We start from the raw sequence: 12,579 nt of genomic DNA on the forward strand, positions 1-12,579 counted from the left end.
AAGAAATGCTTTAAAAGTAACGACTATTGAATCAATAAATACAAACTTTGTATCTATGTGAACTTTTCCCCAAATTAATTTCCTTCGATGCTTTTCTTATTTTTCTGGCTGATTAATGAAAACAAAGAATGAAATCACGTTTTAATGCCTTTTAAGAATCGCTTCGGTAAGACAGAAGTTCTTGAATTGAATTCATCAATGAAGCAACACAAGAACAGATTGCTGGATCTAAGTCGAAAAACAACCACTTCGTGCCTTTTTAACAGAAGTAAATACATGTATTAAGTTTGATTTTGTTTTTTTTCTGATGGTCATCAAGAAAAAAGTCTGAAAACTGCAAAACTGGTAAAAAAATGGTAGATGACTACAAATTCGAGGACACTGAGGAACCCTGGGTAGGCTTAACTGAGGGATAACCCTGCAAATTCGAATGGTCACATATGTCTACTACCCGGTATCTTTGTACCGTACATGTATGTGGGAAGCCAAAACTCCGCAAACGTTATAGAAAATTTGGACTGCACGCACAGACGACTGTACAAAATATAAAATGCGACTCCGGTTTTTATATGGTTAAGTTATTCATTGGTTGAACTATCATGACAATTTTGTAAAAACAATTCTTTAAGAGGTTGGATAAAAACGTTGGTTTATGACATGATTTTCTGTATTTTCTGTATCACTTTACGCATTGCAATATATATATGAAAATTTTGATGCACATATCCCAATGGGTTACAACATTGGAACATGTGCATCAAAATTTCAACGTGGCGCCGATCTTGTGAGCACGCTTTCCGCTTAGAATATGCATCGTAATTTGCTTTATGTTAATAAATTTTGGAAAATATAAGATTAAACACATACAAAAATTATTAGGAAAGAGTACAGTTAACTTCACAGACTTTGGAAAGCACGCTGCGATCCTGAATCGGCGGTTAAACAGCGATGCCATGTAGTCGGTTTTCATGAGATACACGCCAAAAAGTGGGGACCGGATATAGCTAATTTAATTAGTCTCATTTTAAATTCATTATGTCATCAGTGGAAATCTCCACTATTTACGCGTAGTCCCAGGGCCGAATCTGAATGAGGAAACGAAATTACACGCTAACTGTGGTTTGGTTGTCTTGCATGCGGGTCTGAAGGAAACGAAACAGGATAGGGTCATTACATCTGTGATTACACGCTCAGATGACAGGATTTCCTTACACACTGTTGTTTTATGAAAAGCAATTGCTTATTTCGGGTATTTAAATCCCGAAATTGAACGATTTGTATAGTTCAGCTGTATGAGAGAAAATACCGAAATTGAAAACGTAAAAGATAGTAAAACACAACAACCCTTTTATTCCACGCATCAAAATTTGCGACAAAAGCAATTTTTGTTTTTCTCTAGTGTGTGCCGTAAATGATCCCTAAGATGACCAAAAAACTTGACAATACTATTCTGAGAGCTTCCTTTTCAATAATAAACAGCCGCAAGACAGACTGGTCTGTGTCCCAACTTTAAGCGCTAATTAAAAAGTTTAAAATGTTTGGAAATTGTTTGTTATAATAAGACAAGTCCATACCCTTTCACAAAAAAGCACCCCCATTGTTGTTACCCAGAAAAAAAAAAAAAAATATATATATATATATATATATATATATAATAGTGTGTGTGTGTGTGCGCGCCTCTTCTCAGAGGGCTCCATTGAGATTTTTCGTTACCCGTGAAAGCCACTATTTATTTCCCGGGAATAGTGAAGCGTTCATATTACTTAGCCTGAACCGTGAAGAACACCATTCCCGTAACTCGTTAATGTGGCTTTTTATTCTTCGTCATTATCCTCGGTGATCCGTGATTTTCAACTCATATTCCCTGCATTTTCAATGAGAAACGAATAAATTTGTCATAATTTAGGGTCAGTCAGTGCACCCGTCGAGTGAATAGATTCTCTGGCATCAAAAAGTTTTTCGGGTCGTGTGCTCCGATGATTTTTTTCATACAGTACTTTATCTCCTGAATCAGTAAGCATTTTTACTTAGCTTTGTTGTATTTCTCTGGTTGTTTAAGCTCTTTCTGCTTAGTTATAGGATTAATCATTGAGTCAGAGAAAGGTCAAAATATAAATTTTACTACCATTTTCTTTCAGAAATTGGTCAATTTATTTATTAAGCTATACGTACCTAAATATTCCGGCTTGTAGTTTTCGCCTTTACCTTATTTATTTGCATGGAAAACGACAACAGCAAGTGACCTGTCCATTCTCATTCAGATCTGACAGCGTTTTAATCATATGTGACCTATTTCCCTTCAGGCAATGTGTTAAGTTGGGACATCGCTGTTAGTTTTTTCTAGTGGTGTTCATATTCCGTTTTAATTTTGCATATTAATTTTGCAATTCTGCAGCATCTTCATCAGTCAATTTTTTCCGTACCCATTTTCCTGGTCAATTTCATGATCGCTGATTCAAAATCAAAAAGATCAAAATTCAGTTTCGCAGATGAACATGTCTCCTCTTGGCGTTACGTTGAATACAGCAAAGGTGGGGATTTTACGAGTACGTAGGAAACAAGACGAGGCGTGTTAATCTGTAAAACTGAGTGCATACAGCGAGAGTCCCCGCAAAGTTAAATCAATCTATGGACACCAAGTCTCAATTGGAATAGACCTCACGTGTTTTATTGGTATATATGTTTATATTGTTTATTTCTGAAATTAAATGCTTATAAAAATGAAAGAATTGAATATAAGCATTTTGCTAAGACTCCGACAGCAGAAATGATCCCCCTCCCCCCTAGATAGCGCTATCGTTGTTGGGGTTTTATATACCTCGATGTTCTTCAGTACTTCCTTTTTTATTAACATCAAGTCTACTGAACATTTGAATGGATCTTAGACTTTGAATAAATATATTATCAAATATGTTACAGTAGAGTCTCCTAGTCAAACGTGTCAAAAACTGCTCACTGGACCATGGAAGGACAGGCAGTGACCTACATAATAGCGTGACATTTTGGGGAGTGCAAGAGTCTCGACAGGATTTTGTTCTTTTGGTATATTTCAAAATATTTTGGGCATCATTGTGTCGTGTGTTTTTTTTCATTGATGAATAGTAAATGAAGATTTGCCTGTCAGCTATTGATGTGTATTGAATGGGAAAAAGCTTCCACTTCGTCCTACCTCCTCCCCCTATGAATCTAATGGGCCGTACACTCTATAAAGAGAAGTCACTTCTTCAGTTCTGAGTGACCAGGGAGTGGATATGAAGAAATCCCTGAGACTAAGTATACCAATATCTAAATTTCAACCAATGCAGTGCAACTGTTTAGAAATTTAATTTTGGCATTTGATAAGTTATTATTTGTGATTCATCTTTGAAGTGTTTTTAACACCTGCATGCGTTAAATAAGTTTTAACCATTCCCTAATATATTCCCCACGTAACACATTGCTTGTACCATAACTTCATCCATGCATGTCCAAGGAAAATGAAAAATGCAACTGCACTTTTTTGAACATGTTAAATTTCGTTTGTAGAAATAATGACAATCAACATTTGTACTTGAGAAAAGTCAAGATGGGGGAAATGCTGTAACCCATGAAAAATTGTGCCCCGTTCACCTCTGTTTTCAATGTAAAGATAGAGACGGAAGCTAAGCATATCAATATTTTAACATTTTGCAATCATGTTAAAAAGTTTGAATGACAGCGAAAAAATACTATCTCAACACAGGTCCGCTAGTAGTCTGTTCATAAATTATTGTATTACACCCTAGGGGGAATTCTGAGCTGATGAACGGGAACGCGTTCCTCGCCAGACATATAACTTTGTTTGTCAGTGGTAGTGATTTTACACCTTGGTGCTGAGTAGTGCACACCCCTGTCTATGTCACATAATTCAAGTCCAGCATGGCCTAAGACTTACTCCTGCTTCCCAACCCCACTTTTATCCTCCTCTACTACTAGGCCACCGTTTAAGGGGGGGGGGGGTAATTTGAAAATTGCAGACGAGTTGATTGAGTGATTCCCACTGGTCTATATTTAGTTTTTTTACAGTATTTTAGAGGTCCCTGATATCAGAGGGTAGCAGGAGACGTCTTTAACAAGCACCAATCCATTTTACTTTACTTTACTTTACTTTACTTTACTTTACTTTACTTTACTTTGCTTTGCCTTGCTTTGCTTTATTTTTTTTTTATTTCAATTCACTTGTTTATTTTTTGTAATAGGGAATATTTTCACCTGGGTTGGTTTCCATATGTCGAAACACCATTACAGCGTTTGACATTCTTGGACATGACATGAAATATCCGACCATCCATGCACCAAATATTGAGCACTTGGGTTGTCTGCTTGTTACATAATACAGATATATATCCAACTAGAAAAGCACTCCAAGAGCGCAGACCTCCGCCAAGGCAGCGATTTTTTTATTATTATTGATTATTGATTGATTATTGATCCGGATCACCACCAAAAACTAATCATCTGTTCCTTGGCCCACTTCTGACAGTTCCTGAAAATTTCATCAAAATCGGTCCATAACTTTTTGAGTTATGTTGATGACAAACAAACAAACAGACAAACGGGTGAAAACATAACCTCCTTGGCGGAGGTAAAAATGAATATATATCCAAAACTATGCTTAACTTCTATCTCTATTATATGTTCACATTAGATGTCATGATCTCAAAGAAAGCAATTTAGTAACAATTCCCCTGCGAAAATTTGTCTCTTTAACGTTCACTTTGCGGTTCTCAATCTAGTCTAGAACATTTGGTGTATTTTTTTACAGTTCTAATGTTGTTCTGTAATGAATGTAACAGTTCGACAACTGTTTTTGGGAAGTCCTTCAAAATGTCCTAGAACAGATTAAGAACATTTTTCATTAAAAGAGAAAAACCTTATGTATTAGGACAGATTGAAATCCGTGAAGTTAGCGTTTAAATGAGATAATTTTCGCAGGGGAATTCAAGCCGTTAAAATGTGCGAGGTAATCGAATGTATGGTGTTAAAGATCAAACCTTAAGAGCCTACAAGGCCAAACAATCGGAACTAATTTTTATTCTACTTACCATTGATGACCATTGTTAATACTACGCTGCTCATTAAAAAGGCTGTGTTCAAAGATCTTTGCATGTGGTGTTTAAATTAATATAGCATGACGGATTTTGAAGTCTTTTACAGATAAAATACTGAATATTTGAAATTTGAAGGCGTGGTTACGTGTACATATATCATTTACATAGCTTTCTTAATTTCAGTAACTGCCTTGAAACAGATTCTTTACAGTTATAATTTCACGTTTGGCACAGTGACATTTGTAAAAGGGTTCTTAGTGGATTTAAGGCTGGTGGTGACTTGACATATCTTTATAGATAAATAATTAAAATATTCTGACAATTTAAAGCTCCAAGTAAGAATTTTCCAGCAATACTCTTTAATAGCCAAGATAAAACTTATCCAAAACTGTTGAGAAAATTGTGATTTTTTAAAAATTATATTAATGATAAGAATAACTTATTCTAACCGGCACGTGTGGAAATCACCAGCCTCTAATTCCTTGACGAGAGCAACTTAAAAACTTAAAACTCTCAGCTGGAATATGATTTCCGTTTCTGTAAGTGGTTTTGTTTTGGATTTTGTATCATCATCATCACCATCATCATCATTCAGAGCTAGCCTTAAGTGTTTTACTGTTGGACGAAGGCCTCAGCATGCTTCTTCCAGTGTATTCTGTCTAGGGCTTTGTTTGTTTTTTCAGTACTCTTCTAATTCATCTTTTCATTTCTTACGAGGCTTCCCTTGTTTCTTACACACACTGGACGATAGAAGTGTCACCCCCTGAATCAGAGTAATCAAAGTAGGTAGATCTTGAGTAGTTATAATGCCTGGTCTACTTATAACGTGACTAATGAGTATATGGAATTGTACTGTTGGTCTTTTTGTGAAATTTGATGTTAATGAAATGATACCAAGAGCATATCATTCCACAGTCATTTATCTCCCCCAAAGTATTGGTTCAGTAGGGGTGACACTTCTATTGTCCAATGTGTGTATATCCATAACTTGATGTCAATTCTGTCAGCATTGTCCATCTGTCATCTCTGATTCTACTGATATGTCCTGCTTATCTCCATTTCATTACTTTAATTGTAAGAAGCACATATTGCATACCGTGTTGATAAATGGAAATGTCTAAGAGTATTAAATGTTTACTATGTAATGGTATAATGCTAATACTGTACATATAACGTTTGTTGTTCTTGCGATGCTCATGTAAGAAAAAAAAACGGTAAATAATCTCTTGGAAATTGAAAATTGTACAAACGGATCTCAACCAGCCTATTTTTCTAGTGAATAAAAACTCCAGTTTTTAATTGCAAAATTTACTTCACGAGAAGCCGATTTGCTGAATATGAGTGCCGTGCATAAAACGGAAAATAAACTTCTTTCTTGTATTAGTATTAATCTATTTTTTCACCATAATAGTTATATGATAACGAAAAAAAAAAGATTGTTTATTTTTAAATTTGGGCGCTGATTATGTCTGTATATATCACTGTCAGTCGTTGCCCAAAACATCAGTCCCTGTAACTGCCAAACCGCATTTTTGTTTTACTTAAGATTTGCCTAGTAGCTTTGTTTGGTTACAAAAAAGAATCCTTTCGAAAATCAGTATGATTGAACGTGTGACGTCTGGGTTCGCAGAATGACCAAATATAAATAATTTAATGCTAGAATAAAATTTAAATATGTAACGTTAATTTGTTGAACAAATCTCGGTTTTGCTAAGAAATGAAGGGACATGTGATTGATATATTTTTCTTTTCTAGCTTTTGCTGTTCTTTTATCAACATGTTTCATTTTATCGACCAGTTGATGCACAAGTTTATTTAAATGTTTATTTTCCTTCTTGTATATTGATGTAGGGAATATTGTGATCTGTGTGATCTACTTTGGATTTCTTAAAACGTACATTTGATAACTGAACATGTTGCATATGTTTTTGGAATTATATATATACACACACACACGCGCCGTATAAGGTGAGCACTCCAAAAACGTTACAGACAGACAGAGAGACGGAGAATATTTGAGAAGACCTAAGACTTAATACATTTCTTCATGTTTAAAAAACACTGGCGGATTAAGGATATTTTAAGGGGTCAGATGTTGAAATTTTAAGCAATTTGAATTATTTTTGGGACTTGATTTTGCGAGTCCAGAATGGGTTTCTCTTCCTCCGGGAATGGAGTACTAGTTCCGCCATTGTTTTTGAGAAATTGAAAATAATTTTAATGCTTTATTTAGTATTATATTATCAAATATAAAACAAATGGTTTAGTTCATAATTAATGTTTCAAATTTATTTGACAAAATATGCATCAAGTAATACAGATAGCAATGATTCTGTTTTACAAAGTCAATCCTTGTAATGATGCCAATATTCTTAAAAGACAATGTAATTCTACTGGAAGATGTTTTTGAAATAAATGATCGAATACTTAATGCAAATTTGTTTTGTTCTTAATAAAAAAAACTTTCAAATATATGCAAAATGTCTTTTTGCGGCTTAGTGGTGTAGTCTGGGTTCAGGGTTCGATTCCTGGCAAGGGTACTTGGAAATAAGGAAGTGGGACTTGATCTTGTTTTCGTTTTGTTACTATAAGAAGAAAGTCTACCCGGGGAGGGTGGGTGGGAACACTTAGAGGAGTAGGTAACGCGCTTGCCTCCGAGTCAGAAGGTCTCGGGTTCAATTACTGGCGCTGCTGGGTCCCAGCAAATTACCTTTTGCAAATAAAAATAATCAAAATAAGCAGTCTCAATGATTATAAGACGACCATACGACTGAGACAGCGTAAGCTGAGGCGGTAGCTCAGTGGGTAAGGCGGCGCAATGTTGGGCAGAAGGTAAGAGGCGATTGAGAACCTGTGGGTTCGATATCAGCTCAAAACACATCACTAGATGTCCGAAGAGACATTTTGCAAATTTTTGAAAAGTACAACAAACACGTTATCGTTGCCCTTGCAGCGGAAAAGAGAACTGAAAATAACTTTTTCCCTACAAAATAGCATATTCTGAAACATGGAATTCCTAAATATAAATCGACCTTAAATACAAAAAGTGCCACTTTCGCCAACGAAAACGTGTTTCATATTGTAAATCGCTGCTCGATTAATTAATCTTCATACAGAATACTGACCAGAACATAAAACGCACGGACTTTAGCCCAGAATGAATAAACAAATTAATGATTGGCCGCATGACTATATTAAAATTCGTTGAAAAAGACACTACTTTGTTTATCTTAGAATTGATCACAAATTTCATGGAGGAACATTTACCCAAATCCAGTGGTATTAGCGATATCGAAAATTCAAAATGCATAAGACCTAATATAAATGTTACACCCTAAATTACGCACACACTCATGACTGCCAACGTTATTCCATGTCGTCATGCTGATTACCTCACACAATACCTAAAAAGTATTATTGATTCTGGAAAGATTCATGGTTGTTTTTGCTGGTGAATAAATGTATATATAGCCCTTATCTAGCCTTTTTTTTTCGCATCAAATCTTAAAAGACGTAATTGGGTGACTGTGAACAATTAGTTTTCTGCGTCGTGTGAATTAAAAACAGCATGAAGACATGATCAGTTTACAACTTTATCCTAGTAATAGCCATCTTTATGGATAATATAAAGATATATGAAAAGGTTACACAAAAATAAGTTTACTCAAAAAAGTTTTTAAGTGAACAAACATTCATTCAGCAAATGCTAATAAACTAAATTCTGGTCTCCGGTGTTAAGTGATCAGTCAGCGCTCAGCAAAAATAACCCTACAGGACGTGCAGGACTCGCATCTCATCAGGACATTTGATCTTAATGACCCCTTGACCCCGACCCAATATATGGAATAAAGGAAAGAATGACAACAAAATCAACCCTAAATAGATAAGCAAAATATTTGTTATGAATTTTTTAACATTAACATAATCATCATTATTGAGTGAATGTTTTAGTCATCCTGTAGAATATGGTTCAGGCAAAAACGTCGCCCAGTTGCTTAATTTAAGAGTTATTCGTATTTATCATCATCATCATCATTATTCTGCTTATCTCCAGGTGAATTTTTTCCTTTTAACTAGCTGGAGAGGACTGTCTACAAAATTCCATCTAGATAATTGAGAACAACCATTACACTTTTTGACACTTTGATGAGAATTTTTCGCAATTTCAGAAAGTAAAAAGTAATGGTAAAAGCCAATCATACCTTTCAATTGACAAAAGACGTAATAATAATAATTATACCTTCTGCGATTTTTTTCTTGGTGAAGATGTAAAATTTGGCCTTTGTGATATTGACAAAATGTCGTGAACAATACACAACTGGACTCTACTGAGAAATTATGATAGTCCAATTAGAAACACTTTTCCTACTGTAATAACAAACGCATATTAACTTTGAAAAATCTCTATCCTGTCCAGGCAATTTCAAAAGGGGGGTTCTTTTTCTGAAAAAGTGGACCTTTGCCCATAAAAACCTAGATCAGATCAAATACCTAGATCAAATTTTACCCAGAGTGGACCTTTTCCCAGCAAAAGGGGCGGTTCTTTATACCCCCCCCCCCCCGAACCCCCCCTGGCTACGGGCCTGCTGCCCTTGATTTGATTTTCGTAAAACAAACATACTGACGCCTTCCCAGTGCTGACACTATGGGACTGTCACTGATCAGACACACAGTGGCAAAATACCGAGATCCAAAGTTAGTTTATTCTTAGCATTCGTCACGTCGCAAATTCACACTTTTAGAAAGATCATTCCAATACATGTGGGCAATTTTGCAATAACGAGTGCAAATTTTGCAGTTTTATAATGCTGTCATTTTTGAAGTAGTATACTTTGACACAGTATTTTCAGTTATTAAATAGTATATTAATATTTCGTTCTCTTCTTCAAATGTATTTCCAAAGAGTTCCCTGGGTGCAATTTACGAGATGGAGCCGCGACAAAATTTAATTCTCTTTCCAAAAGTTAACTATAGTAAAATTTACATTTTAATAAAGATGAGCAATCAACCATTTTCAACTGCCGTCGTCTTATTGCAGATTTGTCCACACATAATTTTACAAGCAAACAAAGAACCAGTCGTACAAGCACAGTGCTCTACCTGGACATAAATTAGTGATAATTTTATAACAATCACTTAATCATTTTCGTTTCCATACATCACTCAACTAAAGCACCTTTTTCATCGATATCAATTCTGTTTAAAGGGTACTCCAAAAGTGTTGTTTCCAATTCGAGAATTGATGAAACAAAGAAATATAAAACAAATTACAATGAAAAACATAGTGGGTTGATAGAGTTCTTATGCTACAACTCAGAAACACACACATATATATAGTATAAAACCAGCAACATACAGGGTTGACGCTTGGACTTGGTTCATATTTTCAGATCAAAGATTCTACGAATAAAAGGTTTGTTACGTGGTGTTCTTTAGCCGATTCACGTTTTGATACAAGATATTTCAATCCAATTCAAATACTACATTTCATAACAAACGTCAACCCTGCAAATTAAGTAGAAGACAAACTTCGACAAGCGAGACAATCTTGACAGGGGTGCGGGTGCTGGCGCACACAAATCTGATGCCTTTGATGGGCGTTACTTCCAGTTACCGCCTAAGCCGTAGTTACGAGTTACTGAAATTAAACGAAGAAATTTACATTAACAGGAAGACGCCTAAGACTTTGGTAAAGTGATATACAAATAACTGTTGTAGAAATCCACTTCAGTTCTTTATACACGACGACATACTAGTCTTAAGGCAAATTAATTAGACTATTAAAGCGTATCCCTTCGTGAAGAATCTCGTGATGTTTTCAATGTAACCACACATACCATTGTTAAAACAATAAATAGAAACCGGTCGTACTAAGCAGTGTGCTTTACACTGAAGGAAATTACAAAAATTTACCGGTGCCCAGATTGCGCAAATGTGTTCAGTAAAATTTGACACATGGAAACATTAGGGGGCAGTAAAATTTAATAAATAAATGCATTTGGCAAAACAGCTCTAGTTTACATTCATTTTACAGGATCTAGAAAAACAAAATGATAATTTTGAACTTTGCAAAAGGCGAGGATAGCAAAAACAAAAATCGCCTCACTTACAAAGAAAATATTCAACAGCAGACGGGGATAATTTAACTGCAAGAATTTATATGTAGGGCGCAGGAACGGAGAAACTGGTTTTATCTCCTGTTCTTAATACTGCAATTTTGCAGGCGTAAGGGGAGAGGGGGTTCAGCTTCGAATCCAAGGATGGGGTACTCGTCCGCTGTGCTCCCCGGGACCGAAAATTAATTATGGACACTTTTCTCTAACACAGTAGACATATCTGTGAATATCTAGTAAAAAATCAATCTGTGACTCTGGTAGAGGGTACCCCCACCTACCCCCACCCAGTTACTGTACATGAAAAACGCGGATCGTTACCATGAATGTTCTATGATAAAAGTCGATAATCTTCATATTCTGATAATACATAAACAATTACGTAAACTGGGCGCTGGCAAGTTCAGATCAAATTTATAACCCAAAGTATTCCTACAAATGTTTTAATACAGATTAGAAGATTATAGGGACGAAATGTACTTGAAAACATACACACTGAAGGACGTATATATCGCGGCTAGTTCTATGTTGTCAGTTTACTGTAATAACAGAATATATTTGAAAATTTTAAAACAAATTGCTGTCGTAAAGAATGAAAAGGAATCTATTTAGGAGCTGTGAATGCAGTTACCTGCCCTGTCGTATTTCAGACAGATTTACGTGTTCAGACCTTTGAACAGCTGGAACAATCCCCTCCCTTCTTTATTGTCAAGTGTGCTCCCTCTGGAAAAATAACAGAAAATAATTTCTTAAAACTTCAAGCTCACTTTGGACTTCGAAGCATTCACGCCATTAAAATGTACCCAATGGCCATAATGCCTGAAGTGGGAAATGCACCATTTTGGGAAGGCGTCGTCAACACAAAATACGCAAAGTTATCTTATACATCAATACTGTACTTACAACAGACTTCTGCAGCTTTCAGTGAGAAAAAACTTCGTTCTTCGTGCGGAATTTGTAGCAGTGTGACATAGACGGTTCCCTTTTCTCTGTCTTCTACCGACCTTGGTCCTTTCTAAACACCTGTCACCAAAATGCTCACCTGGATTACATAATAATGTGCAGTTGACCACCTTCCGTGTAGAAGCCTCGATTTAAGATTTAGCCTTTTGTTATTGATAGGGGTTGTTGGCTGGGTCGCGGACGTACGTTTACCTGTGTGAGAGTAGAGCCTAGTTGTGCACCAAAAATCATTTAAAATAGGTCGTTTTTAAGATCCACCCTGTATATACTTGTAGCATTCGGTGCTAACGCTGTAAGTCTATGCAGTCAGTCTAAACCCAAGTGGGATGTAATTGAATATGATTTGATGTACTTCAATACCTTTTATATAACAACGTCACTGACGTACATAGGTTTTCTAAAAGATGGAGTCTTAAATTAAAAATTCAAAAAAA

The sequence above is a fragment of the Lingula anatina genome, chromosome 6 (genome assembly GCF_051362555.1).
Source record: "Lingula anatina isolate TDL-2025a chromosome 6, LinAna3.0, whole genome shotgun sequence".
NCBI lineage: Eukaryota > Metazoa > Brachiopoda > Lingulata > Lingulida > Lingulidae > Lingula > Lingula anatina.